Source organism: Narcine bancroftii, chromosome 4 (assembly GCF_036971445.1).
Source record: "Narcine bancroftii isolate sNarBan1 chromosome 4, sNarBan1.hap1, whole genome shotgun sequence".
NCBI lineage: Eukaryota > Metazoa > Chordata > Chondrichthyes > Torpediniformes > Narcinidae > Narcine > Narcine bancroftii.
The window spans coordinates 146,197,606-146,225,231 of record NC_091472.1 but is presented as its reverse complement, the minus strand read 5'-3'; positions in this window follow the sequence as shown (position 1 = coordinate 146,225,231).

Here is a 27,626-nt window from a genome sequence, read left to right as displayed (position 1 = left end):
CAGAGGCCTGGAATCAGAGGCGGGGAATAAGAGGCAGGGAATCAGATGCGGGGAATCAGAGGTGGGGAATCAGAGCTGGGGAATCAGAGGCGGGGTATTAGAGTTGGGGAATCAGAGGCGGGGAATCAGATATGGGGAAACAGAGGTGGGGAATCAGAGGCGGGGAAACAGAGGCTGGGAATCAGATATGGGGAATCAGAGGTGGAGCATCAGAGGTTGTGAATCACAGATGGGGAATCAGAGGCGGGGAATCAGAGGCAGGGAATCAGACGCGGGGAATCAGAGGCGGGGATTCAGAGCTGGGGAATCAGAAGCGGGGAATCAGAGTTGGGGAATCAGAGGCGGGGAATCAGATATGGGGAATCAGAGGCAGGGAATTGGATGTGCGGAATCAGAGAGGGGGAATCAGAGGTGGGGAATCAGAGGCGGTGAATCAGAGATGGGGAATCAGAGGCGGGGAATCAGAGGCAGGAAATCAGACACGGGGATTCAGAGGCTGGGAATCAGACGGGGGGAATCAAAGGCGGGGAATCAGAGCTGGGGAATCTGAGGCAGGGAATCAGAGTTGGGGATTCAGAGGCGGGGAATCAGATATGGGGAAACAGAGGCGGGGAATCAGAGGCGGGCAAACAGAGGCGGGGAATTAGATATGGGGAATCAGAGGTAGGGAATCAGAGGTGGTGAATCAGTGATGGGGAATCACAGGCGGGGAATCAGAGGCAGGGAATAGAACGCGGGGAATCAGAGGCAGGGAATCAGAGCTGGGGAATCAGAGGAGGGGATTCATAGTTGGGAATCAGAGGCGGGAATCAGATATGGGGAAACAGAGGCGGGGAATCAGAGGCGGTGAAACAGAGGCGGGGAATCAGATATGGGGAATCGGATGCAGGGAATCAGAGGCGGGGAATCAGAGCTGGGGAATGAGAGGCGGGGAATCAGAGTTGGGGCATCAGAGGTGGGGAATTAGATATAGGGAAACAGAGGCGGGGAATCAGATATGGGGAAACAGAGGCGGGGAATCAGATATGGGGAATCAGAGGTGGGGAATCAGAGGCAGGGAATCAGATGTGCGGAATCAGAGATGGGGAATAAGAGGCAGGGAATCAGAATCAGAAGCGGGGAATCAGAGGCCGGGAATCAGAGGCCGGGAATCAGATGCTGGGAATAAGAGGCCGGGAATCAGAGGTGGGGAATCAGATATGGGGAATCAGAGGTGGCGAATCAAAGGCGGTGAATCAGAGATGGGGAATCAGAGGCGGGGAATCAGAGGCAGGGAATCAGATGCGGGGAATCAGAGGCGGGGAATCAGAGCTGGCGAATCAGAGGCTGGGAATCAGAGGTGGGCAATCAGAGGCGGGGAATCAGATATGGGGAATCAGAGGCGGGGAATCAGAGGCGGGGAAACAGAGGCGGGGAATCAAATATAGGGAATCAGAGGTGGGGAATCAGAGGTTGTGAATCAGAGATGGGGAATCAAGGCGGGGAATCAGAGGCAGGGAATCAGACGCGGGGAATCAGAGGCGGGGATTCAGAGCTGGGGAATCAGAGGCGGGGAATCAGAGTTGGGGAATCAGAGGCAGGGAATCAGATATGGGGAATCAGAGGCGGGGAATCAGAGGCGGGGAAACAGAGGCCGGGAATCAGATATGGGGAATCAGAGGTGGGGAATCAGGGGCAGGGAATCAGTGGCAGGGAATCAGAGGCGGGGAATCAGAGGCGGGGAATCAAAGGCAGGGAATCAGACACGGGGAATCAGAGGCGGGGTATCAGAGATGGGGAATCAGAGGCGGGGAATCAGAGGCAGGGAATCGGATGCCGGGAATCAGAGTCGGGGAATCAGAGCTGGGGAATCAGAGGTGGGGAATCAGAGGCAGGGAATCAGATGTGCGGAATCAGAGATGGGGAATCAGAGGCAGGGAATCAGAATCAGAAGCAGGGAATCAGAGGCCGGGAATCAGAGGCCGGAATCAGATGCTGGGAATCAGAGGCCTGGAATCAGAGGCGGGGAATAAGAGGCATGGAATCAGATGCGGGGAATCAGAGGTGGGGAATCAGAGCTGGGGAATCAGAGGCGGGGAATCAAGGGGGGAATCAGAGGCAGGGAATCAGATGCGGGGAATCAGAGGCGGGGAATCATAGCTGGCCAATCAGAGGCGGGGAATCAGAGGTGGGCAATCAGAGGATGGGAATCAGATATGGGGAATCAGAGGCAGGGAATCAGAGCTGGGGAATCACAGGCGGGGAATCAGAGATGGGGAATCAAGGGGGGAATCAGAGGCAGGGAATCAGATGCGGGGAATCAGAGGCGGGGAATCATAGCTGGCCAATCAGAGGCGGGGAATCAGAGGTGGGCAATCAGAGGATGGGAATCAGATATGGGGAATCAGAGGCAGGGAATCAGAGCTGGGGAATCACAGGCGGGGAATCAGAGTTGGGGAGTCAGAGGCGGGGAATCAGATATGGGGAAACAGAGGCGGGGAATCAGAGGCGGGGAAACAGAGGCGGGGAATCAGATATGGGGAATCAGAGGTGGGGAATCAGAGGTTGGGAATCAGAGGCAGGGAATCGGAGATGGGGAATCTGAGGCAGGGAATCAGAGGCGGGGAATCAGAGGCGGGGAATCAGAGGCCGGGAATCAGATATGGGGAAACTGAGGCGGGGAATCCGAGGCGGGGAAACAGAGGCGGGGAATCAGATATGGGGAATCAGAGGTGGGGAATCAGAGGTTGGGATTCAGAGGCAGGGAATCAGAGGCTTGGAATCAGATGCATGGAATCAGATGCGGGGAATCAGAGGCGGGGAATCAGAGCTGGGGAATCAGAGGTGGGGAATCAGATTTGGGGAATCAGAGGTGGGGACTTAGATATTGGGAAACAGAGGCGGGGAATCAGAGGCGGGGAAACAGAGGCGGGGAATCAGATATGGGGATTAAGAGGTGGGGAATCAGAGGCAGGGAATCAGATGTGCGGAATCAGAGATGGGGAATCAGATGCAGGGAATCAGAATCAGAAGCAGGGAATCAGAGGCCGGGAATCAGAGGCCGGAATCAGATGATGGGAATCAGAGGCCTGGAATCAGAGGCGGGGATTCAGAGCTGGGGAATCAGAAGCGGGGAATCAGAGTTGGGGAATCAGAGGCGGGGAATCAGATATGGGGAATCAGAGGCAGGGAATCAGAGGCGGGGAATCAGAGGCAGGGAATCAGACGCGGGGAATCTGAGGCGGGGAATCAGAGCTGGGGAATCAGAGGTGGGGAATCAGAGTTGGGGAATCAGAGGCAGGGAATTGGATGTCCGGAATCAGAGATGGGGAATCAGAGGTGGGGAATCAGAGGCGGTGAATCAGAGATGGGGAATCAGAGGTGGGGAATCAGAGGCAGGAAATCAGACACGGGGATTCAGAGGCTGGGAATCAGACGGGGGGAATCAAAGGCGGGGAATCAGAGCTGGGGAATCTGAGGCAGGGAATCAGAGTTGGGGATTCAGAGGCGGGGAATCAGATATGGGGAAATAGAGGCGGGGAATCAGAGGCGGGCAAACAGAGGCGGGGAATTAGATATGGGGAATCAGAGGTAGGGAATCAGAGGTGGTGAATCAGTGATGGGGAATCACAGGCGGGGAATCAGAGGCAGGGAATAGAACGCGGGGAATCAGAGGCAGGGAATCAGAGCTGGGGAATCAGAGGCGGGGAATCATAGTTTGGAATCAGAGGCGGGAATCAGATATGGGGAAACAGAGGCGGGGAATCAGAGGCGGGGAAACAGAGGCGGGGAATCAGATATGGGGAATCGGATGCAGGGAATCAGAGGCGGGGAATCAGAGCTGGGGAATCAGAGGCGGGGAATCAGAGTTGGGGCATCAGAGGTGGGAAATTAGATATAGGGAAACAGAGGCGGGGAATCAGAGGCGGGGAAACAGAGGCGGGGAATCAGATATGTGGAATCAGAGGTGGGGAATCAGAGGCAGGGAATCAGATGTGCGGAATCAGAGATGGGGAATCAGAGGCAGGGAATCAGAAGCGGGGAATCAGAGGCCGGGAATCAGAGGCCGGGAATCAGATGCTGGGAATAAGAGGCCGGGAATCAGAGGAGGGGAATCAGTGTCCGGGAATCAGAGATGGGGATTCAGAGGCGGGGAATGAGATATGGAGAATCAGAGGCGGGGAATCAGAGGTGGGGAAACAGAGGTGGGGAATCAGATATGGGGAATCAGAGGTGGCGAATCAAAGGCGGTGAATCAGAGATGGGGAATCAGAGGCGGGGAATCAGAGGCGGGGATTCAGAGTTGGGGAATCAGAGGCGGGGAATCAGAGGCAGGAAATCAGACACGGGGATTCAGAGGCTGGGAATCAGACGGGGGGAATCAAAGGCGGGGAATCAGAGCTGGGGAATCTGAGGCAGGGAATCAGAGTTGGGGATTCAGAGGCGGGGAATCAGATATAGGGAAACAGAGGCGGGGAATCAGAGGCGGGGAAACAGAGGCGGGGAATCAGATATGGGGAATCAGAGGTGGGGAATCAGAGGCAGGGAATCAGATGTGCGGAATCAGAGATGGGGAATAAGAGGCAGGGAATCAGAATCAGAAGCGGGGAATCAGAGGCCGGGAATCAGAGGCCGGGAATCAGATGCTGGGAATAAGAGGCCGGGAATCAGAGGTGGGGAATCAGATATGGGGAATCAGAGGTGGCGAATCAAAGGCGGTGAATCAGAGATGGGGAATCAGAGGCGGGGAATCAGAGGCAGGGAATCAGATGCGGGGAATCAGAGGCGGGGAATCAGAGCTGGCGAATCAGAGGCTGGGAATCAGAGGTGGGCAATCAGAGGCGGGGAATCAGATATGGGGAATCAGAGGCGGGGAATCAGAGGCGGGGAAACAGAGGCGGGGAATCAAATATAGGGAATCAGAGGTGGGGAATCAGAGGTTGTGAATCAGAGATGGGGAATCAAGGCGGGGAATCAGAGGCAGGGAATCAGACGCGGGGAATCAGAGGCGGGGATTCAGAGCTGGGGAATCAGAGGCGGGGAATCAGAGTTGGGGAATCAGAGGCAGGGAATCAGATATGGGGAATCAGAGGCGGGGAATCAGAGGCGGGGAAACAGAGGCCGGGAATCAGATGTGGGGAATCAGAGGTGGGGAATCAGGGGCAGGGAATCAGTGGCAGGGAATCAGAGGCGGGGAATCAGAGGCGGGGAATCAAAGGCAGGGAATCAGACACGGGGAATCAGAGGCGGGGAATCAGAGATGGGGAATCAGAGGAGGGGAATCAGAGGCAGGGAATCGGATGCCGGGAATCAGAGTCGGGGAATCAGAGCTGGGGAATCAGAGGCGGGGAATCAGAGTTGGGGAATCAGAGGCGGGGAATCAGATATGGGGAAATAGAGGCGGGGAATCAGATATGGGGAATCAGAGGTGTGGAATCAGAGGTTGGGAATCAGAGGCAGGGAATCAGAGTCGGGGAAACAGAGGCGGGGAATCAGATATGGGGAATCAGAGGTGGCGAATCAAAGGCGGTGAAACAGAGATGGGGAATCAGGGCAGGGAATCAGAGGCAGGGAATCAAACACGGGGAATCAGAGCTGAGGAATCAGAGGCGGGGAATCAGAGTTGGGAATCAGAGGCGGGGTATCAGAGGCGGGGAAACAGAGGCGGGGAATCAGATATGGGGAATCAGAGGTGGGGAATCCGAGGTTGGGAATCAGAGGCAGGGAATCAGAGGCGGAAAATCAGAGGCGGGGAATCAGAGGAAGGGAATCAGATGTGCGGAATCGGAGATGGGGAATCAGAGGCAGGGAATCAGAGGCGGGGAATCAGAGGCCGGGAATCAGAGGCCGGGAATCAGATATGGGGAAACAGAGGCGGGGAATCCGAGGCGGGGAAACAGAGGCGGGGAATCAGATATGGGGAATCAGAGGTGGGGAATCAGAGGTTGGGAATCAGAGGCAGGGAATCAGAGGCTTGGAATCAGATGCAGGGAATCAGATGCGGGGAATCAGAGGCGGGGAATCAGAGGCCGGGAATCAGATATGGGGAAACAGAGGCGGGGAGTCCGAGGCGGGGATACAGAGGCGGGGAATCAGATATGGGGAATCAGAGGTGGCGAATCAGAGGTTGGGAATCAGAGGCAGGGAATCAGAGGCGGGGAATCAGATATGGGGAATCAGAGGTGGGGAATCAGAGGCAGGGAATCAGATGTGCGGAATCAGAGATGGGGAATCAGAGGCAGGGAATCAGAATCAGAAGCAGGGAATCAGAGGCCGGGAATCAGAGGCCGGAATCAGATGCTGGGAATCAGAGGCCTGGAATCAGAGGCGGGGAATAAGAGGCATGGAATCAGATGCGGGGAATCAGAGGTGGGGAATCAGAGCTGGGGAATCAGAGGCGGGGAATCAAGGGGGGAATCAGAGGCAGGGAATCAGATGCGGGGAATCAGAGGCGGGGAATCATAGCTGGCCAATCAGAGGCGGGGAATCAGAGGTGGGCAATCAGAGGATGGGAATCAGATATGGGGAATCAGAGGCAGGGAATCAGAGCTGGGGAATCACAGGCGGGGAATCAGAGATGGGGAATCAAGGGGGGAATCAGAGGCAGGGAATCAGATGCGGGGAATCAGAGGCGGGGAATCATAGCTGGCCAATCAGAGGCGGGGAATCAGAGGTGGGCAATCAGAGGATGGGAATCAGATATGGGGAATCAGAGGCAGGGAATCAGAGCTGGGGAATCACAGGCGGGGAATCAGAGTTGGGGAGTCAGAGGCGGGGAATCAGATATGGGGAAACAGAGGCGGGGAATCAGAGGCGGGGAAACAGAGGCGGGGAATCAGATATGGGGAATCAGAGGTGGGGAATCAGAGGTTGGGAATCAGAGGCAGGGAATCGGAGATGGGGAATCTGAGGCAGGGAATCAGAGGCGGGGAATCAGAGGCGGGGAATCAGAGGCCGGGAATCAGATATGGGGAAACTGAGGCGGGGAATCCGAGGCGGGGAAACAGAGGCGGGGAATCAGATATGGGGAATCAGAGGTGGGGAATCAGAGGTTGGGATTCAGAGGCAGGGAATCAGAGGCTTGGAATCAGATGCATGGAATCAGATGCGGGGAATCAGAGGCGGGGAATCAGAGCTGGGGAATCAGAGGTGGGGAATCAGATTTGGGGAATCAGAGGTGGGGACTTAGATATTGGGAAACAGAGGCGGGGAATCAGAGGCGGGGAAACAGAGGCGGGGAATCAGATATGGGGATTAAGAGGTGGGGAATCAGAGGCAGGGAATCAGATGTGCGGAATCAGAGATGGGGAATCAGATGCAGGGAATCAGAATCAGAAGCAGGGAATCAGAGGCCGGGAATCAGAGGCCGGAATCAGATGATGGGAATCAGAGGCCTGGAATCAGAGGCGGGGATTCAGAGCTGGGGAATCAGAAGCGGGGAATCAGAGTTGGGGAATCAGAGGCGGGGAATCAGATATGGGGAATCAGAGGCAGGGAATCAGAGGCGGGGAATCAGAGGCAGGGAATCAGACGCGGGGAATCTGAGGCGGGGAATCAGAGCTGGGGAATCAGAGGTGGGGAATCAGAGTTGGGGAATCAGAGGCAGGGAATTGGATGTCCGGAATCAGAGATGGGGAATCAGAGGTGGGGAATCAGAGGCAGGGAATCAGAGCTGGGGAATCAGAGGCGGGGAATCAGATATGGGAAAACAGAGGCGGGGAATCAGAGGCGGGGAAACAGAGGCGGGGAATCAGACATGGGGAATCAGATGCGGGGAATCAGAGGCGGGGAATCAGAGCTGGGGAATCAGAGGCGGGGAATCAGAGTTGGGGCATCAGAGGTGGGGAATTAGATATGGGGAAACAGAGGCGGGGAATCAGATATGGGGAATCAGAGGTGGGGAATCAGGGGCGGGGAATCAGTGGCAGGGAATCAGAGCTGGGGAATCAGAGGTGGGGAATCAGAGCTGGGGAAACAGAGGCGGGGAATCAGATATGGGGAATCAGAGGTGGGGAATCAGGGGCGGGGAATCAGTGGCAGGGAATCAGAGGCCGGGAATAAAAGGCGGGGAATCAGAGCTGGGGAATCAGAGGCGGGGAATCAGAGTTGGGGAATCAGAGGAGGGGAATCAGATATGGGGAAACAGAAGCCGGGAATCAGAGGCAGGGAGACAGAGGCGGGGAATCAGATATGGGGAATCAGAGGTGGGGATTCAGAGGTGGTGAATCAGAGAAGGGGAATCAGAGGCGGGGAATCAGAGGCAGGGAATCAGAGCTGGGGAATCAGAGGCGGGGAATCAGATATGGGAAAACAGAGGCGGGGAATCAGAGGCGGGGAAACAGAGGCGGGGAATCAGACATGGGGAATCAGATGCGGGGAATCAGAGATGGGGAATCAGAGGTGGGGATTCAGAGGTGGTGAATCAGAGAAGGGGAATCAGAGGCGGGGAATCAGAGGCAGGGAATCAGAGCTGGGGAATCAGAGGCGGGGAATCAGATATGGGAAAACAGAGGCGGGGAATCAGAGGCGGGGAAACAGAGGCGGGGAATCAGACATGGGGAATCAGATGCGGGGAATCAGAGGCGGGGAATCAGAGCTGGGGAATCAGAGGCGGGGAATCAGAGTTGGGGCATCAGAGGTGGGGAATTAGATATGGGGAAACAGAGGCGGGGAATCAGATATGGGGAATCAGAGGTGGGGAATCAGGGGCGGGGAATCAGTGGCAGGGAATCAGAGCTGGGGAATCAGAGGTGGGGAATCAGAGCTGGGGAATCAGTGGCAGGGAATCAGAGGCCGGGAATAAAAGGCGGGGAATCAGAGCTGGGGAATCAGAGGCGGGGAATCAGAGTTGGGGAATCAGAGGAGGGGAATCAGATATGGGGAAACAGAGGCCGGGAATCAGAGGCAGGGAGACAGAGGCGGGGAATCAGATATGGGGAATCAGAGGTGGGGAATTAGAGGTTGCGAATCAGAGGCAGGGAATCAGAGGCGGGGAATCAGAGGCGGGGAATCAGAGGCAGGGAATCGGATGTGCGGAATCAGAGATGGGGAATCAGAGGTGGGGATTCAGAGGTGGTGAATCAGAGAAGGGGAATCAGAGGCGGGGAATCAGAGGCAGGGAATCAGATGCAGGAAATCAGAGGCGGGGAATCATAGCTGGCGAATTAGAGGAGGGGAATCAGAGTTGGGGAATCAGAGGCGGGGAATCAGATATGGGGAAACAGAGGCGGGGAATCAAAGGCGGGGAAACAGAGGCGGGGAATCAGATATGGGAAATCAGAGGTGGGGAATCAGGGGCAGGGAATCAGTGGCAGGGAATCAGACGCGGGGAATCAGAGGCGGGGAATCAGAGGCAGGGAATCAGACACGGGGAATCAGAGGCGGGGAATCAGAGATGGGGAATCAGAGGCGGGGAATCAGAGGCAGGGAATCGGATGCCGGAAATCAGAGGCGGGAAATCAGAGCTGGGGAATCAGAGGTGGGGAATCAGAGTTGGGGAATCAGAGGCGGCGAAGCAGATATGGGGAAAATGAGGCGGGGAATCAGATATGGGGAATCAGAGGCGGGGAATCAGATATGGGGAATCAGAGGCTGGGAATCAGAGGGGGGGAAAAAGAGGCGGGGAATAAGATATGGGGAATCAGAGGTGGGGAATCAGGTGCGGGGAATCAGTGGCAGGGAATCAGAGGCGGGGAATCAGAGGCGGGGATTCAGAGGCAGGGAATCAGACACGGGGAATCAGAGCTGGGGAATCAGAGATGGGGAATCAGAGGCAGGGAATCAGATGCGGGGAATCAGAGGCGGGGAATCAGAGCTGGGGAATCAGAGGCGGGGAATCAGAGCTGGGGAATCAGAGGCGGGGAATCAGAGGCTGGGAATCAGACGGGGGGAATCAAAGGCGGGGAATCAGAGCTGGTGAATCAGAGGCAGGGAATCAGAGTTGGGGATTCAGAGGCAGGGAATCAGATATGGGGAAACAGAGGCGGGGAATCAGAGGCGGGCAAACAGAGGCGGGGAATTAGATATGGGGAATCAGAGGTGGGGAATCAGAGGTGGTGAATCAGAAATGGGGAATCACAGGCGGGGAATCAGAGGCAGGGAATAGAACGCGGGGAATCAGAGGCAGGGAATCAGAGCTGGGGAATCAGAGGCGGGGAATCAGATATGGGAAAACAGAAGCGGGGAATCAGAGGCGGGGAAACAGAGGCGGGGAATCAGACATGGGGAATCGGATGCGGAGAATCAGAGGTGGGGAATCAGAGCTGGGGAATCAGAGGCGGGGAATCAGAGTTGGGGCATCAGAGGTGGGGAATTAGATATGGGGAAACAGAGGCGGGGAATCAGAGGCGGGGAAACAGAGGCGGGGAATCAGATATGGGGAATCAGAGGTGGGGAATCAGAGGCAGGGAATCAGATGTGCGGAATCAGAGATGGGGAATCAGAGGCACGGAATCAGAATCAGAAGCGGGGAATCAGAGGCCGGGAATCAGAGACCGGGAATCAGATGCTGGGAATAAGAGGCCGGGAATCAGAGGTGGGGAATCAGTGTCCGGGAATCAGAGATGGGGATTCAGAGGCGGGGAATGAGATATGGAGAATCAGAGGCGGGGAATCAGAGGCGGGGAAACAGAGGTGGTGAATCAGATATGGGGAATCAGAGGTGGCGAATCAAAGGCGGTGAATCAGAGATGGGGAATCAGAGGCGCGGAATCAGAGGCAGGGAATCAGATGCGGGGAATCGGAGGAGGCGAATCAGAGCTGGCGAATCAGAGGCGGGGAATAGAGGTGGGCAATCAGAGCCGGGGAATCAGATATGGGGAAACAGAGGCGGGGAATCAGATATGGGGAATAAGAGGTGGGGAATCAGAGGTTGTGAATCAGAGATAGGGAATCAAGGCGGGGAATCAGAGGCAGGGAATCAGATGCGGGGAATCAGAGGCGTGGATTCAGAGCTGGGGAATCAGAGGCGGGGAATCAGAGTTGGGGAATCAGGGGCAGGGAAACAGAGGTGGGGAATCAGATATGGGGAATCAGAGGTGGCGAATCATTGGCGGTGAATCAGAGATGGGGAAACAGAGGCGGGGAATCAGAGGCGGGGAAACAGAGGTGGGGAATCACATATGGGGAATCAGAGGCGGGGAAACAGAGGCAGGGAATCAGATATGGGGAATCAGAGGCGGGGAATCAGAGGTGGGGAATCATAGGCAGGGAATCGGATGTGCGGAATCAGAGATGGGGAATCAGAGGCCGGGAATCAAAGGTAGTGAATCAGAGATGGGGAATCAGAGGCGGTGAATCAGAGGCAGGGAATCAGACACGGGGAATCAGAGGTGGGCAATCAGAGGCGGGGAATCAGATATGGGGAATCAGAGGCTGGGAATCAGAGGCGGGGAAACAGAGGCGGGGAATCAGATATGGGGAATCAGAGGTGGGGCATCAGAGATTGTGAATCACAGATGGGGAATCAGAGGCGGGGAATCAGAGGCAGGGAATCAGACGCGGGGAATCAGAGGCGGGGATTCAGAGCTGGGGAATCAGAGGCGGGGAATCAGAGTGGGGAATCAGAGGCGGGGAATCAGATATGGGGAATAAGAGGCAGGGAATCAGAGGCGGGAAAACAGAGGCGGGGAATCAGATATGGGGAATCAGAGGTGGGGAATCAGGGGCAGGGAATCAGTGGCAGGGAATCAGATGCGGGGAATCAGAGGCGGGGAATCAGAGGCAGGGAATCAGACACGGGGAATCAGAGGCGGGGAATCAGAGATGGGGAATCAGAGGCGGGGAATCAGAGGCAGGGAATCGGATGCCGGGAATCAGAGGCGGGAAATCAGAGCTGGGGAATCAGAGGCGGGGAATCAGAGTTGGGGAATCAGAGGCGGCGAAGCAGATATGGGGAAATAGAGGCGGGGAATCAGATATTGGGCATCAGAGGCAGGGAATCAGATATGGGGAATCAGAGGCTGGGAATCAGGGGCGGGGAATCAGTGGCAGGGAATCAGAGGCGGGGAATCAGAGGCGGGGAATCAGGGGCGGGGAATCAGTGGCAGGGAATCAGAGGATGGGAATCAGAGGCGGGGAATCAGAGGCAGGGAATCAGACATGGGGAATCAGAGGTGGGGAATCAGAGATGGGGAATCAGATGCGGGGAATCAGAGGCAGGGAATCAGACGCGGGGAATCAGAGGTGGGGAATCAGAGCTGGGGAATCAGAGGTGTGGAATCAGAGTCGGGGAATCAGAGGCAGGGAATCGGATGTGCGGAATCAGAAATGGGGAATCAGAGGTGGGGAATCAGAAGCAGTGAATCAGAGATGGGGAATCAGAGGCGGGGAATCAGAGGCAGGAAATCAGACACGGGGATTCAGAGGCTGGGAATCAGACGGGGGGAATCAAAGGCGGGGAATCAGAGCTGGTGAATCAGAGGCAGGGAATCAGAGTTGGGGATTCAGAGGCGGGGAATCAGATATGGGGAAACAGAGGCGGGGAATCAGAGGCGGGCAAACAGAGGCGGGGAATTAGATATGGGGAATCAGAGGTGGGGAATCAGAGGTGGTGAATCAGAGATGGGGAATCAGAGGCAGGGAATAGAATGCGGGGAATCAGAGGCAGGGAATCAGAGGCGGGGAAACAGAGGCGGGGAATCAGACATGGGGAATCAGATGCGGGGAATCAGAGGTGGGGATTCAGAGCTGGGGAATCAGAGGCGGGGAATCAGAGTTGGGGCATCAGAGGTGGGGAATTAGATATGGGGAAACAGAGGCGGGGAATCAGATATGGGGAATCAGAGGTGGGGAATCAGGGGCGGGGAATCAGTGGCAGGGAATCAGAGCTGGGGAATCAGAGGTGGGGAATCAGAGCTGGGGAAACAGAGGCGGGGAATCAGATATGGGGAATCAGAGGTGGGGAATCAGGGGCGGGGAATCAGTGGCAGGGAATCAGAGGCCGGGAATAAAAGGCGGGGAATCAGAGCTGGGGAATCAGAGGCGGGGAATCAGAGTTGGGGAATCAGAGGAGGGGAATCAGATATGGGGAAACAGAGGCCGGGAATCAGAGGCAGGGAGACAGAGGCGGGGAATCAGATATGGGGAATCAGAGGTGGGGAATTAGAGGTTGCGAATCAGAGGCAGGGAATCAGAGGCGGGGAATCAGAGGCGGGGAATCAGAGGCAGGGAATCGGATGTGCGGAATCAGAGATGGGGAATCAGAGGTGGGGATTCAGAGGTGGTGAATCAGAGAAGGGGAATCAGAGGCGGGGAATCAGAGGCAGGGAATCAGATGCAGGAAATCAGAGGCGGGGAATCATAGCTGGCGAATTAGAGGAGGGGAATCAGAGTTGGGGAATCAGAGGCGGGGAATCAGATATGGGGAAACAGAGGCGGGGAATCAAAGGCGGGGAAACAGAGGCGGGGAATCAGATATGGGAAATCAGAGGTGGGGAATCAGGGGCAGGGAATCAGTGGCAGGGAATCAGACGCGGGGAATCAGAGGCGGGGAATCAGAGGCAGGGAATCAGACACGGGGAATCAGAGGCGGGGAATCAGAGATGGGGAATCAGAGGCGGGGAATCAGAGGCAGGGAATCGGATGCCGGAAATCAGAGGCGGGAAATCAGAGCTGGGGAATCAGAGGCGGGGAATCAGAGTTGGGGAATCAGAGGCGGCGAAGCAGATATGGGGAAAATGAGGCGGGGAATCAGATATGGGGAATCAGAGGCGGGGAATCAGATATGGGGAATCAGAGGCTGGGAATCAGAGGGGGGGAAACAGAGGCGGGGAATAAGATATGGGGAATCAGAGGTGGGGAATCAGGTGCGGGGAATCAGTGGCAGGGAATCAGAGGCGGGGAATCAGAGGCGGGGATTCAGAGGCAGGGAATCAGACACGGGGAATCAGAGCTGGGGAATCAGAGATGGGGAATCAGAGGCAGGGAATCAGATGCGGGGAATCAGAGGCGGGGAATCAGAGCTGGGGAATCAGAGGCGGGGAATCAGAGCTGGGGAATCAGAGGCGGGGAATCAGAGGCAGGGAATCAGACGCGGGGAATCAGAGGTGGGGAATCAGAGGCGGTGAATCAGAGATGGGGAATAAGAGGCGGGGAATCAGAGGCAGGAAATCAGACACGGGGATTCAGAGGCTGGGAATCAGACGGGGGGAATCAAAGGCGGGGAATCAGAGCTGGTGAATCAGAGGCAGGGAATCAGAGTTGGGGATTCAGAGGCAGGGAATCAGATATGGGGAAACAGAGGCGGGGAATCAGAGGCGGGCAAACAGAGGCGGGGAATTAGATATGGGGAATCAGAGGTGGGGAATCAGAGGTGGTGAATCAGAAATGGGGAATCACAGGCGGGGAATCAGAGGCAGGGAATAGAACGCGGGGAATCAGAGGCAGGGAATCAGAGCTGGGGAATCAGAGGCGGGGAATCAGATATGGGAAAACAGAAGCGGGGAATCAGAGGCGGGGAAACAGAGGCGGGGAATCAGACATGGGGAATTGGATGCGGAGAATCAGAGGTGGGGAATCAGAGCTGGGGAATCAGAGGCGGGGAATCAGAGTTGGGGCATCAGAGGTGGGGAATTAGATATGGGGAAACAGAGGCGGGGAATCAGAGGCGGGGAAACAGAGGCGGGGAATCAGATATGGGGAATCAGAGGTGGGGAATCAGAGGCAGGGAATCAGATGTGCGGAATCAGAGATGGGGAATCAGAGGCACGGAATCAGAATCAGAAGCGGGGAATCAGAGGCCGGGAATCAGAGACCGGGAATCAGATGCTGGGAATAAGAGGCCGGGAATCAGAGGTGGGGAATCAGTGTCCGGGAATCAGAGATGGGGATTCAGAGGCGGGGAATGAGATATGGAGAATCAGAGGCGGGGAATCAGAGGCGGGGAAACAGAGGTGGTGAATCAGATATGGGGAATCAGAGGTGGCGAATCAAAGGCGGTGAATCAGAGATGGGGAATCAGAGGCGCGGAATCAGAGGCAGGGAATCAGATGCGGGGAATCAGAGGAGGCGAATCAGAGCTGGCGAATCAGAGGCGGGGAATAGAGGTGGGCAATCAGAGCCGGGGAATCAGATATGGGGAAACAGAGGCGGGGAATCAGATATGGGGAATAAGAGGTGGGGAATCAGAGGTTGTGAATCAGAGATAGGGAATCAAGGCGGGGAATCAGAGGCAGGGAATCAGATGCGGGGAATCAGAGGCGTGGATTCAGAGCTGGGGAATCAGAGGCGGGGAATCAGAGTTGGGGAATCAGGGGCAGGGAAACAGAGGTGGGGAATCAGATATGGGGAATCAGAGGTGGCGAATCATTGGCGGTGAATCAGAGATGGGGAAACAGAGGCGGGGAATCAGAGGCGGGGAAACAGAGGTGGGGAATCACATATGGGGAATCAGAGGCGGGGAAACAGAGGCAGGGAATCAGATATGGGGAATCAGAGGCGGGGAATCAGAGGTGGGGAATCATAGGCAGGGAATCGGATGTGCGGAATCAGAGATGGGGAATCAGAGGCCGGGAATCAAAGGTAGTGAATCAGAGATGGGGAATCAGAGGCGGTGAATCAGAGGCAGGGAATCAGACACGGGGAATCAGAGGTGGGCAATCAGAGGCGGGGAATCAGATATGGGGAATCAGAGGCTGGGAATCAGAGGCGGGGAAACAGAGGCGGGGAATCAGATATGGGGAATCAGAGGTGGGGCATCAGAGATTGTGAATCACAGATGGGGAATCAGAGGCGGGGAATCAGAGGCAGGGAATCAGACGCGGGGAATCAGAGGCGGGGATTCAGAGCTGGGGAATCAGAGGCGGGGAATCAGAGTTGGGGAATCAGAGGCGGGGAATCAGATATGGGGAATAAGAGGCAGGGAATCAGAGGCGGGAAAACAGAGGCGGGGAATCAGATATGGGGAATCAGAGGTGGGGAATCAGGGGCAGGGAATCAGTGGCAGGGAATCAGATGCGGGGAATCAGAGGCGGGGAATCAGAGGCAGGGAATCAGACACGGGGAATCAGAGGCGGGGAATCAGAGATGGGGAATCAGAGGCGGGGAATCAGAGGCAGGGAATCGGATGCCGGGAATCAGAGGCGGGAAATCAGAGCTGGGGAATCAGAGGCGGGGAATCAGAGTTGGGGAATCAGAGGCGGCGAAGCAGATATGGGGAAATAGAGGCGGGGAATCAGATATTGGGCATCAGAGGCAGGGAATCAGATATGGGGAATCAGAGGCTGGGAATCAGGGGCGGGGAATCAGTGGCAGGGAATCAGAGGCAGGGAATCAGAGGCGGGGAATCAGGGGCGGGGAATCAGTGGCAGGGAATCAGAGGATGGGAATCAGAGGCGGGGAATCAGAGGCAGGGAATCAGACACGGGGAATCAGAGGTGGGGAATCATAGATGGGGAATCAGAGGCGGGGAATCAGAGGCAGGGAATCAGACGCGGGGAATCAGAGGCGGGGAATCAGAGCTGGGGAATCAGAGGTGTGGAATCAGAGTCGGGGAATCAGAGGCAGGGAATCGGATGTGCGGAATCAGAAATGGGGAATCAGAGGTGGGGAATCAGAAGCGGTGAATCAGAGATGGGGAATCAGAGGCGGGGAATCAGAGGCAGGAAATCAGACACGGGGATTCAGAGGCTGGGAATCAAACGGGGGGAATCAAAGGCGGGGAATCAGAGCTGGTGAATCAGAGGCAGGGAATCAGAGTTGGGGATTCAGAGGCGGGGAATCAGATATGGGGAAACAGAGGCGGGGAATCAGAGGCGGGCAAACAGAGGCGGGTAATTAGATATGGGGAATCAGAGGTGGGGAATCAGAGGTGGTGAATCAGAGATGGGGAATCAGAGGCAGGGAATAGAATGCGGGGAATCAGAGGCAGGGAATCAGAGCTGGGGAATCAGAGGCGGGGAATCAGATATGGGAAAACAGAGGCGGGGAATCAGAGGCGGGGAAACAGAGGCGGGGAATCAGACATGGGGAATCAGATGCGGGGAATCAGAGGCGGGGAATCAGAGCTGGGGAATCAGAGGCGGGGAATCAGAGTTGGGGCATCAGAGGTGGGGAATTAGATATGGGGAAACAGAGGCGGGGAATCAGAGGCGGGGAAACAGAGGCGGGGAATCAGATATGGGGAATCAGAGGTGGGGAATCAGAGGCAGGGAATCAGATGTGCGGAATCAGAGATGGGGAATCAGAGGCAGGGAATCAGAATCAGAAGCGGGGAATCAAAGGCCGGGAATCAGAGGCCGGAAATCAAATGCTGGGAATAAGAGGCCGGGAATCAGAGGTGGGGAATCAGAGTCCGGGAATCAGAGATGGGGATTCAGAGGCGGGGAATGAGATATGGAGAATCAGAGGCGGGGAATCAGAGGCGGGGATTCAGAGCTGGGGAATCAGAGGCGGGGAATCAGAGTTGGGGAATCAGAAGCAGGGATTCAGATATGGGGAATCAGAGGCGGGGAATCAGAGGCGGGGAAACAGAGGCGGTGAATCAGATATGGGGAATCAGAGGTGGGGAATCAGGGGCAGGGAATCAGTGGCACGGAATCAGAGGCGGGGAATCAGAGGCGGGGAATCAGAGGCAGGGAATCAGACACGGGGAATCAGAGGCGGGGAATCATAGATGGGGAATCAGAGGCGGGGAATCAGAGGCAGGGAATCGGACGCCGGGAATCAGAGGCGGGGAATCAGAGCTGGGGAATCAGAGGCGGGGAATCAGAGTTGGGGAATCAGAGGCGGGGAATCAAATATGGGGAAATAGAGGCGGGGAATCAGATATGGGGAATCAGAGGTTGGGAATCAGAGGCAGGGAATCAGAGGCGGGGAAACAGAGGCGGGGAATCAGATATGGGGAATCAGAGGTGGCGAATCATAGGCGGTGAAACAGAGATGGGGAATCAGGGCAGGGAATCAGAGGCAGGGAATCAGAGCTGGGGAAACAGAGGCGGGGAATCAGATATGGGGAATCAGAGGTGGGGAATCAGGGGCGGGGAATCAGTGGCAGGGAATCAGAGCTGGGGAATCAGAGGTGGGGTATCAGAGCTGGGGAAACAGAGGCGGAGAATCAGATATGGGGAATCAGAGGTGGGGAATCAGGGGCGGGGAATCAGTGGCAGGGAATCAGAGGCCGGGAATAAAAGGCGGGGAATCAGAGCTGGGGAATCAGAGGTGGGGAATCAGAGTTGGGGAATCAGAGGAGGGGAATCAGATATGGGGAAACAGAGGCCGGGAATCATAGGCAGGGAAACAGAGGCGGGGAATCAGATATGGGGAATCAGAGGTGTGGAATTAGAGGTTGCGAATCAGAGGCAGGGAATCAGAGGCGGGGAATCAGAGGCGGGGAATCAGAGGCAGGGAATCGGATGTGCGGAATCAGAGATGGGGAATCAGAGGTGGGGATTCAGAGGTGGTGAATCAGAGAAGGGGAATCAGAGGCAGGGAATCAGAGGCGGGAAATCAGAGCTGGGGAATCAGAGGAGGGGAATCAGAGTTGGGGAATCAGAGGCGGCGAAGCAGATATGGGGAAAATAAGGCGGGGAATCAGATATGGGGAATCAGAGGCGGGGAATCAGATATGGGGAATCAGAGGCGGGGAATCAGATATGGGGAAATAGAGGCGGGGAATCACATATGGGGAATCAGAGGTGTGGAATCAGAGGTTGGGAATCAGAGGCAGGGAATCAGAGGCGGGGAAACAGAGGCGGGGAATCAGTTATGGGGAATCAGAGGTGGCGAATCAAAGGCGGTGAAACAGAGATGGGGAATCAGGGCAGGGAATCAGAGGCAGGGAATCAGAGCTGGCGAAACAGAGGCGGGGAATCAGATATGGGGAATCAGAGGTGGGGAATCATGGGTGGGGAATCAGTGGCAGAGAATCAGAGCTGGGGAATCAGAGGTGGTGAATCAGAGCTGGGGAAACAGAGGCGGGGAATCAGATATGGGGAATCAGAGGTGGGGAATCAAGGTCGGGGAATCAGTGGCAGGGAATCAGAGGCCGGGAATAAAAGGCGGGGAATCAGAGCTGGGGAATCAGAGGCGGGGTATCAGAGTTGGGGAATCAGAGGAAGGGAATCAGATATGGGGAAACAGAGGCCGGGATTCAGAGGCAGGGAAACAGAGGCGGGGAATCAGATACGGGGAATCAGAGGTGGGGAAATAGAGGTTGCGAATCAGAGGCGGGGAATCAGAGGCGGGGAATCAGAGGCAGGGAATCGTATGTGCGGAATCAGAGATGGGGAATCAGAGGTGGGGATTCAGAGGTGGTGAATCAGAGAAGGGGATTCAGAGGCTGGGAATCAGAGGCAGGGAATCAGATGCAGGGAATCAGAGGCGGGGAATCATAGCTGGCGAATTAGAGGAGGGGAATCAGAGTTGGGGAATCAGAGGCGGGGAATCAGATATGGGGAAACAGAGGCGGGGAATCAGAGGCGGGGAAACAGAGGCGGGGAATCAGATATGGGGAATCAGAGGTGGGAAATCAGGGGCAGGGAATCAGTGGCAGGGAATCAGACGCGGGGAATCAGAGGCGGGGAATCAGAGGCAGGGAATCAGACACGGGGAATCAGAGGCGGGGTATCAGAGATGGGGAATAAGAGGCGGGGAATCAGAGGCAGGGAATCGGATGCCGGAAATCAGAGGCGGGAAATCAGAGCTGGGGAATCAGAGGCGGGGAATCAGAGTTGGGGAATCAGAGGCGGCGAAGCAGATATGGGGAAATAGATGCAGGGAATCAGATATGGGGAATCAGAGGCGTGGAATCAGATATGGGGAATCAGAGGCTGGGAATCAGAGGGGGGAAACAGAGGCGGGGAATAAGATATGCAGAATCAGAGGTGGGGAATCAGGAGCGGGTAATCAGTGGCAGGGAATCAGAGGCGGGGAATCAGAGGCGGGGATTCAGAGGCAGGGAATCAGACAGGGGGAATCAGAGGTGGGGAATCAGAGATGGGAATCAGAGGCGGGGAATCAGAGGCAGGGAATCAGACGCGGGGAATCAGAGGCGGGGAATCAGAGCTGGGGAATCAGAGGTGGGCAATCAGAGTCGGGGAATAAGAGGAAGGGAATCGGATGTGCGGAATCAGAGATGGGGAATCAGAGGTGGGGAATCAGAGGCGGTGAATCAGAGATGGGTAATCAAGAGGCGGTGAATCAGAGGCAGGGAATCAGAGTTGGTGATTCAGATGCGGGGAATCAGATATGGGGAAACAGAGGCGGGGAATCAGAGGCGGGCAAACAGAGGCGGGGAATTAGATATGGGGAATCAGAGGTGGGGAATCAGAGGTGGTGAATCAGAGATGGGGAATCACAGGCGGGGAATCAGAGGCAGGGAATAGAACGCGGGGAATCAAAGGCAGGGAATCAGAGCTGGGGAATCAGAGGCGGGGAATCAGATATGGGGAAACAGAGGCGGGGAATCAGAGGCGGGGAAACAGAGGCGGGGAATCAGACATGGGGAATCGGATGCGGGGAATCAGAGGTGGGGAATCAGAGCTGGGGAATCAGAGGCGGGGAATCAGAGTTGGGGCATCAGAGGTGGGGAATTAGATATGGGGAAACAGAGGCGGGGAATCAGAGGCAGGGAAACAGAGGCGGGGAATCAGATATGGGGAATCAGAGGTGGGGAATCAGAGGCAGGGAATCAGATGTGCGGAATCAGAGATGGGGAATCAGATGCTGGGAATAAGAGGCCGGGAATCAGAGGTGGGGAATCAGAGTTCGGGAATCAGAGATGGGGATTCAGAGGCGGGGAATGAGATATGGAGAATCAGAGGCGGGGAATCAGAGGCGGGGAAACAGAGGTGGGGAATCAGATATGGGGAATCAGAGGTGGCGAATCACAGGCGGTGAATCAGAGATGGGAAACATAGGCGGGGAATCAGAGGCGGGGAAACAGAGGTGGGGAATCACATATGGGGAACCAGAGGCGGGGAAACAGAGGCAGGGAATCAGATATGGGGAATCAGAGGCGGGGAATCAGAGGTGGGGAATCATAGGCAGGGAATCGGATGTGCGGAATCAGAGATGGGGAATCAGAGGCCGGGAATCAGAGGTAGTGAATCAGAGATGGGGAATCAGAGGCGGTGAATCAGAGGCAGGGAATCAGACGCGGGGAATCAGAGGTGGGCAATCAGAGGCGGGGAATCAGATATGGGGAATCAGAGGCTGGGAATCAGAGGCGGGGAAACAGAGACGGGGAATCAGATATGGGGAATCAGAGGTGGGGCATCAGAGATTGTGAATCACAGATGGGGAATCAGAGGCGGGGAATCAGAGGCAGGGAATCAGACGCGGGGAATCAGAGGCGGGGATTCAGAGCTGGGGAATCAGAGGCGGTGGAATCAGAGTTGGGGAATCAGAGGCGGGGAATCAGATATGGGGAATAAGAGGCAGGGAATCAGAGGCGGGAAAACAGAGGCGGGGAATCAGATATGGGGAATCAGAGGTGGGGAATCAGAGGCAGGGAATAAGTGGCAGGGAATCAGATGCGGGGAATCAGAGGCGGGGAATCAGAGGCAGGGAATCAGACACGGGGAATCAGAGGCGGGGAATCAGAGATGGGGAATCAGAGGCGGGGAATCAGAGGCAGGGAATCGGATGCCGGGAATCAGAGGCGGGAAATCAGAGCTGGGGAATCAGAGGCGGGGAATCAGAGTTGGGGAATCAGAGGCGGCGAAGCAGATATGGGGAAATAGAGGCGGGGAATCAGATATGGGGAATCAGAGGCAGGGAATCAGATATGGGGAATCAGAGGCTGGGAATCAGGGGCGGGGAATCAGTGGCAGGGAATCAGAGGCGGGGAATCAGAGGCGGGGAATCAGGGGCGGGGAATCAGTGGCAGGGAATCAGAGGCGGGGAATCAGAGGTTGGGAATCAGACACGGGGAATCAGAGGTGGGGAATCAGAGATGGGGAATCAGAGGCGGGGAATCAGAGGCAGGGAACAGACGCGGGGAATCAGAGGCGGGGAATCAGAGCTGGGGAATCAGAGGTGGGGAATCAGAGTCGGGGAATCAGAGGCAGGGAATCGGATGTGCGGAATCAGAAATGGGGAATCAGAGGTGGGGAATCAGAGGCGGTGAATCAGAGATGGGGAATCAGAGGCTGGGAATCAGAGGCAGGAAATCAGACACGGGGTTTCAGAGGCTGGGAATCAGACGGGTGGAATCAAAGGCGGGGAATCAGAGCTGGTGAATCAGAGGCAGGGAATCAGAGTTGGGGATTCAGAGGCGGGGAATCAGATATGGGGAAACAGAGGCGGGGAATCAGAGGCGGGCAAACTGAGGCGGGGAATTAGATATGGGGAATAAGAGGTGGGGAATCAGAGGTGGTGAATCAGAGATGGGGAATCAAAGGCAGGGAATAGAACGCGGGGAATCAGAGGCAGGGAATCAGAGCTGGGGAATCAGAGGCGGGGAATCAGATATGGGGAAACAGAGGCGGGGAATCAGAGGCGGGGAAACAGAGGCGGGGAATCAGATGCGGGGAATCAGAGGCGGGGAATCAGAGCTGGGGAATCAGAGGCGGGGAATCAGAGTTGTGGCATCAGAGGTGGGGAATTAGATATGGGGAAACAGAGGCGGGGAATCAGAGGCGGGGAAACAGAGGTGGGGAATCAGATATGGGGAATCAGAGGTGGGGAATCAGAGGCAGGGAATCAGATGTGCGGAATCAGAGATGGGGAATCAGAGGCAGGGAATCAGAATCAGAAGCGAGGAATCAAAGGCCGGGAATCAGAGGCCGGGAATCAAATGCTGGGAATAAGAGGCCGGGAATCAGAGGTGGGGAATCAGAGTCCGGGAATCAGAGATGGGGATTCAGAGGCGGGGAATGAGATATGGAGAATCAGAGCCGAGGAATCAGAGGCGGGGATTCAGAGCTGGGGAATCAGAGGCGGGGAATCAGAGTTGGGGAATCAGAGGCAGGGATTCAGATATGGGGAATCAGAGGCGGGGAATCAGAAGCGGGGAAACAGAGGCGGGGAATCAGATATGGGGAATCAGAAGTGGGGAATCAGGGGCAGGGAATCAGTGGCAGGGAATCAGAGGCGGGGAATCAGAGGCGGGGAATCAGAGGCAGGGAATCAGACACGGGGAATCAGAGGCGGGGAATCATAGATGGGGAATCAGAGGCGGGGAATCAGAGGCAGGGAATCGGACGCCGGGAATCAGAGGCGGGGAATCAGAGCTGGGGAATCAGAGGCGGGGAATCAGAGTTGGGGATTCAGAGGCGGGGAATCAGATATGGGGAAATAGAGGCGGGGAATCAGATATGGGGAATCAGAGGTTGGGAATCAGAGGCAGGGAATCAGAGGCGGGGAAACAGAGGCGGGGAATCAGATATGGGGAATCAGAGGTGGGGAATCAGGGGCGGGGAATCAGTGGCAGGGAATCAGAGCTGGGGAATCAGAGGTGGGGAATCAGAGCTGGGGAAACAGAGGCGGAGAATCAGATATGGGGAATCAGAGGTGGGGAATCAGGGGCGGGGAATCAGTGGCAGGGAATCAGAGGCCGGGAATAAAAGGCGGGGAATCAGAGCTGGGGAATCAGAGGCGGGGAATCAGAGTTGGGGAATCAGAGGAGTGGAATCAGATATGGGGAAACAGAGGCCGGGAATCAGAGGCAGGGAAACAGAGGCGGGGAATCAGATATGGGGAATCAGAGGTGGGGAATTAGAGGTTGCGAATCAGAGGCAGGGATTCAGAGGCGGGGAATCAGAGGCGGGGAATCAGAGGCAGGGAATCAGAGGCGGGGAATCATAGCTGGCGAATTAGAGGAGGGGAATCAGAGTTGGGGAATCAGAGGCGGGGAATCAGAGGTGGGGAAACAGAGGCGGGGAATCAGAGGCGGGGAAACAGAGGCGGGGAATCAGATATGGGAAATCAGAGGTGGGGAATCAGGGGCAGGGAATCAGTGGCAGGGAATCAGACGCGGGGAATCAGAGGCGGGGAATCAGAGGCAGGGAATCAGACACGGGGAATCAGAGGCGGGGAATCAGAGGAGGGGAATCAGAGTTGGGGAATCAGAGGCGGCGAAGCAGATATGGGGAAAATAAGGCGGGGAATCAGATATGGGGAATCAGAGGCGGGGAATCAGATATGGGGAATCAGAGGCTGGGAATCAGAGGGGGGGGGAAACAGAGGCGGGGAATAAGATATGGGGAATCAGAGGTGGGGAGTCAGGGTCTGGGAATCAGTGGCAGGGAATCAGAGGCGGCGAAACAGAGGTGGGGAATCAGATATGGGGAATCAGAGGTGGCGAATCAAAGGCGGTGAATCAGAGATGGGGAATCAGAGGCGGGGAATCAGAGGCAGGGAATCAGATGCGGGGAATCAGAGGCGGGGAATCAGAGCTGGCGAATCAGAGGCGGGGAATCAGAGGTGGGCAATCAGAGCCGGGGAATCAGATATGGGGAATCAGAGGCGGGGAATCAGAGGCGGGGAAACAGATGCGGGGAATCAGATATGGGGAATCAGAGGTGGGGAATCAAAGGTTGTGAATCAGAGATGGGGAATCAAGGCGGGGAATCAGAGGCAGGGAATCAGACGCGGGGAATCAGAGGCGGGGATTAAGAGCTGGGGAATCAGAGGCGGGGAATCACAGTTGGGGAATCAGAGGCAGGGAATCAGATATGGGAAATCAGAGGCGGGGAATCAGAGGCGGGGAAACAGGCGGGAAATCAGATATGGGGAATCAGAAGTGGGGAATCAGGGGCAGGGAATCAGTGGCAGGGAATCAGAGGCGGGGAATCAGAGGCGGGGAATCAGAGGCAGGGAATCAGACACGGGGAATCAGAGGCGGGGAATCAGAGATGGGGAATCAGAGGCGGGGAATCAGAGGCAGGGAATCGGACGCCGGGAATCAGAGGCGGGGAATCAGAGCTGGGGAATCAGAGGCGGGGAATCAGAGTTGGGGAATCAGAGGCGGGGAATGAGATATGGGGAAATAGAGGCGGCGAATCAGATATGGGGAATCAGAGGTGTGGAATCAGAGGTTGGGAATCAGAGGCAGGGAATCAGAGGTGGGGAAACAGAGGCGGGGAATCAGATATGGGGAATCAGAGGTGGCGAAACAAAGGCGGTGAAACAGAGATGGGGAATCAGGGCAGGGAATCAGAGGCAGGGAATCAGAGCTGGGGAAACAGAGGCGGGGAATCAGATATGGGGAATCAGAGGTGGGGAATCAGGGGCGGGGAATCAGTGGCAGGGAATCAGAGCTGGGGAATCCGAGGTGGGGAATCAGAGCTGGGGAAACAGAGGCGGGGAATCAGATATGGGGAATCAGAGGTGGGGAATCAGGGGCGGGGAATCAGTGGCAGGGAATCAGAGGCCGGGAATAAAAGGCGGGGAATCAGAGCTGGGGAATCAGAGGCGGGGAATCAGAGTTGGGGAATCAGAGGAGGGGAATCAGATATGGGGAAACAGAGGCCGGGAATCAGAGGCAGGGAAACAGAGGCGGGGAATCAGATTTGGGGAATCAGAGGTGGGGAATTAGAGGTTGCGAATCAGAGGCAGGGAATCAGAGGCGGGGAATCAGAGGCGGGGAATCAGAGGCAGGGAATCGGATGTGCGGAATCAGAGATGGGGAATCAGAGGTGGGGATTCAGAGGTGGTGAATCAGAGAAGGGGAATCAGAGGCGAGGAATCAGAGGCAGGGAATCAGATGCAGGGAATCAGAGGCGGGGAATCATAGCTGGCGAATTAGAGGAGGGGAATCAGAGTTGGGGAATCAGAGGCGGGGAATCAGATATGGGGAAAGAGAGGCGGGGAATCAGAGGCGGTGAAACAGAGGCGGGGAATCAGATATGGGGAATCAGAGGTGGGGAATCAGGGGCAGGGAATCAGTGGCAGGGACTCAGACGCGGGGAATCAGAGGCGGGGAATCAGAGGCAGGGAATCAGACACGGGGAATCAGAGGCGGGGAATCAGAGATGGGGAATCAGAGGCGGGGAATCAGAGGCAGGGAATCGGATGCTGGAAAACAGAGGCGGGAAATCAGAGCTGGGGAATCAGAGGCGGGGAATCAGAGTTGGGGAATCAGAGGCGGCGAAGCAGATATGGGGAAAATGAGGCGGGGAATCAGAGATGGGGAATCAGAGGCGGGAATCAGATATGGGGAATCAGAGGCTGGGAATCAGAGGGGGGGGAAACAGAGGCGGGGAATCAGATATGGGGAAACAGAGGCGGGGAATCAGAGGCGGGGAAACAGAGGCGGGGAATCAGACATGGGGAATCAGATGCGGGGAATCAGAGGCGGGGAATCAGAGCTGGGGAATCAGAGGCGGGGAATCAGAGTTGGGGCATCAGAGGTGGGGAATTAGATATGGGGAAACAGAGGCGGGGAATCAGAGGCGGGGAAACAGAGGCGGGGAATCAGATATGGGGAATCAGAGGTGGGGAATCAGAGGCAGGGAATCAGATGTGCGGAATCAGAGATGGGGAATCAGAGGCAGGGAATCAGAATCAGAAGCGGGGAATCAAAGGCCGGGAATCAGAGGCCGGAATCAAATGCTGGGAATAAGAGGCCGGGAATCAGAGGTGGGGAATCAGAGTCCGGGAATCAGAGATGGGGATTCAGAGGCGGGGAATGAGATATGGAGAATCAGAGGCGGGGAATCAGAGGCGGGGATTCAGAGCTGGGGAATCAGAGGCGGGGAATCAGAGTTGGGGAATCAGAGGCAGGGAATCAGATATGGGGAATCAGAGGCGGGGAATCAGAGGTGGGGAAACAGAGGCGGGGAATCAGATATGGGGAATCAGAAGTGGGGAATCAGGGGCAGGGAATCAGTGGCAGGGAATCAGAGGCGGGGAATCAGAGGCGGGGAATCAGAGGCAGGGAATCAGACACGGGGAATCAGAGGCGGGGAATCAGAGATGGGGAATCAGAGGCGGGGAATCAGAGGCAGGGAATCGGACGTCGGGAATCAGAGGCGGGGAATCAGAGCTGGGGAATCAGAGGCAGGGAATCAGAGTTGGGGAATCAGAGGCGGGGAATCAGATATGGGGAATCAGAGGCAGGGAATCAGAGCTGGGGAAACAGAGGCGGGGAATCAGATATGGGGAATCAGAGGTGGGGAATCAGGGGCGGGGAATTAGTGGCAGGGAATCAGAGCTGGGGAATCCGAGGTGGGGAATCAGAGCTGGGGAAACAGAGGCGGGGAATCAGATATGGGGAATCAGAGGTGGGGAATCAGGGGCGGGGAATCAGTGGCAGGGAATCAGAGGCCGGGAATAAAAGGCGGGGAATCAGAGCTGGGGAATCAGAGGCGGGGAATCAGAGTTGGGGAATCAGAGGAGGGGAATCAGATATGGGGAAACAGAGGCCGGGAATCAGAGGCAGGGAAACAGAGGCGGGGAATCAGATTTGGGGAATCAGAGGTGGGGAATTAGAGGTTGCGAATCAGAGGCAGGGAATCAGAGGCGGGGAATCAGAGGCGGGGAATCAGAGGCAGGGAATCGGATGTGCGGAATCAGAGATGGGGAATCAGAGGTGGGGATTCAGAGGTGGTGAATCAGAGAAGGGGAATCAGAGGCGGGGAATCAGAGGCAGGGAATCAGATGCAGGGAATCAGAGGCGGGGAATCATAGCTGGCGAATTAGAGGAGGGGAATCAGAGTTGGGGAATCAGAGGCGGGGAATCAGATATGGGGAAAGAGAGGCGGGGA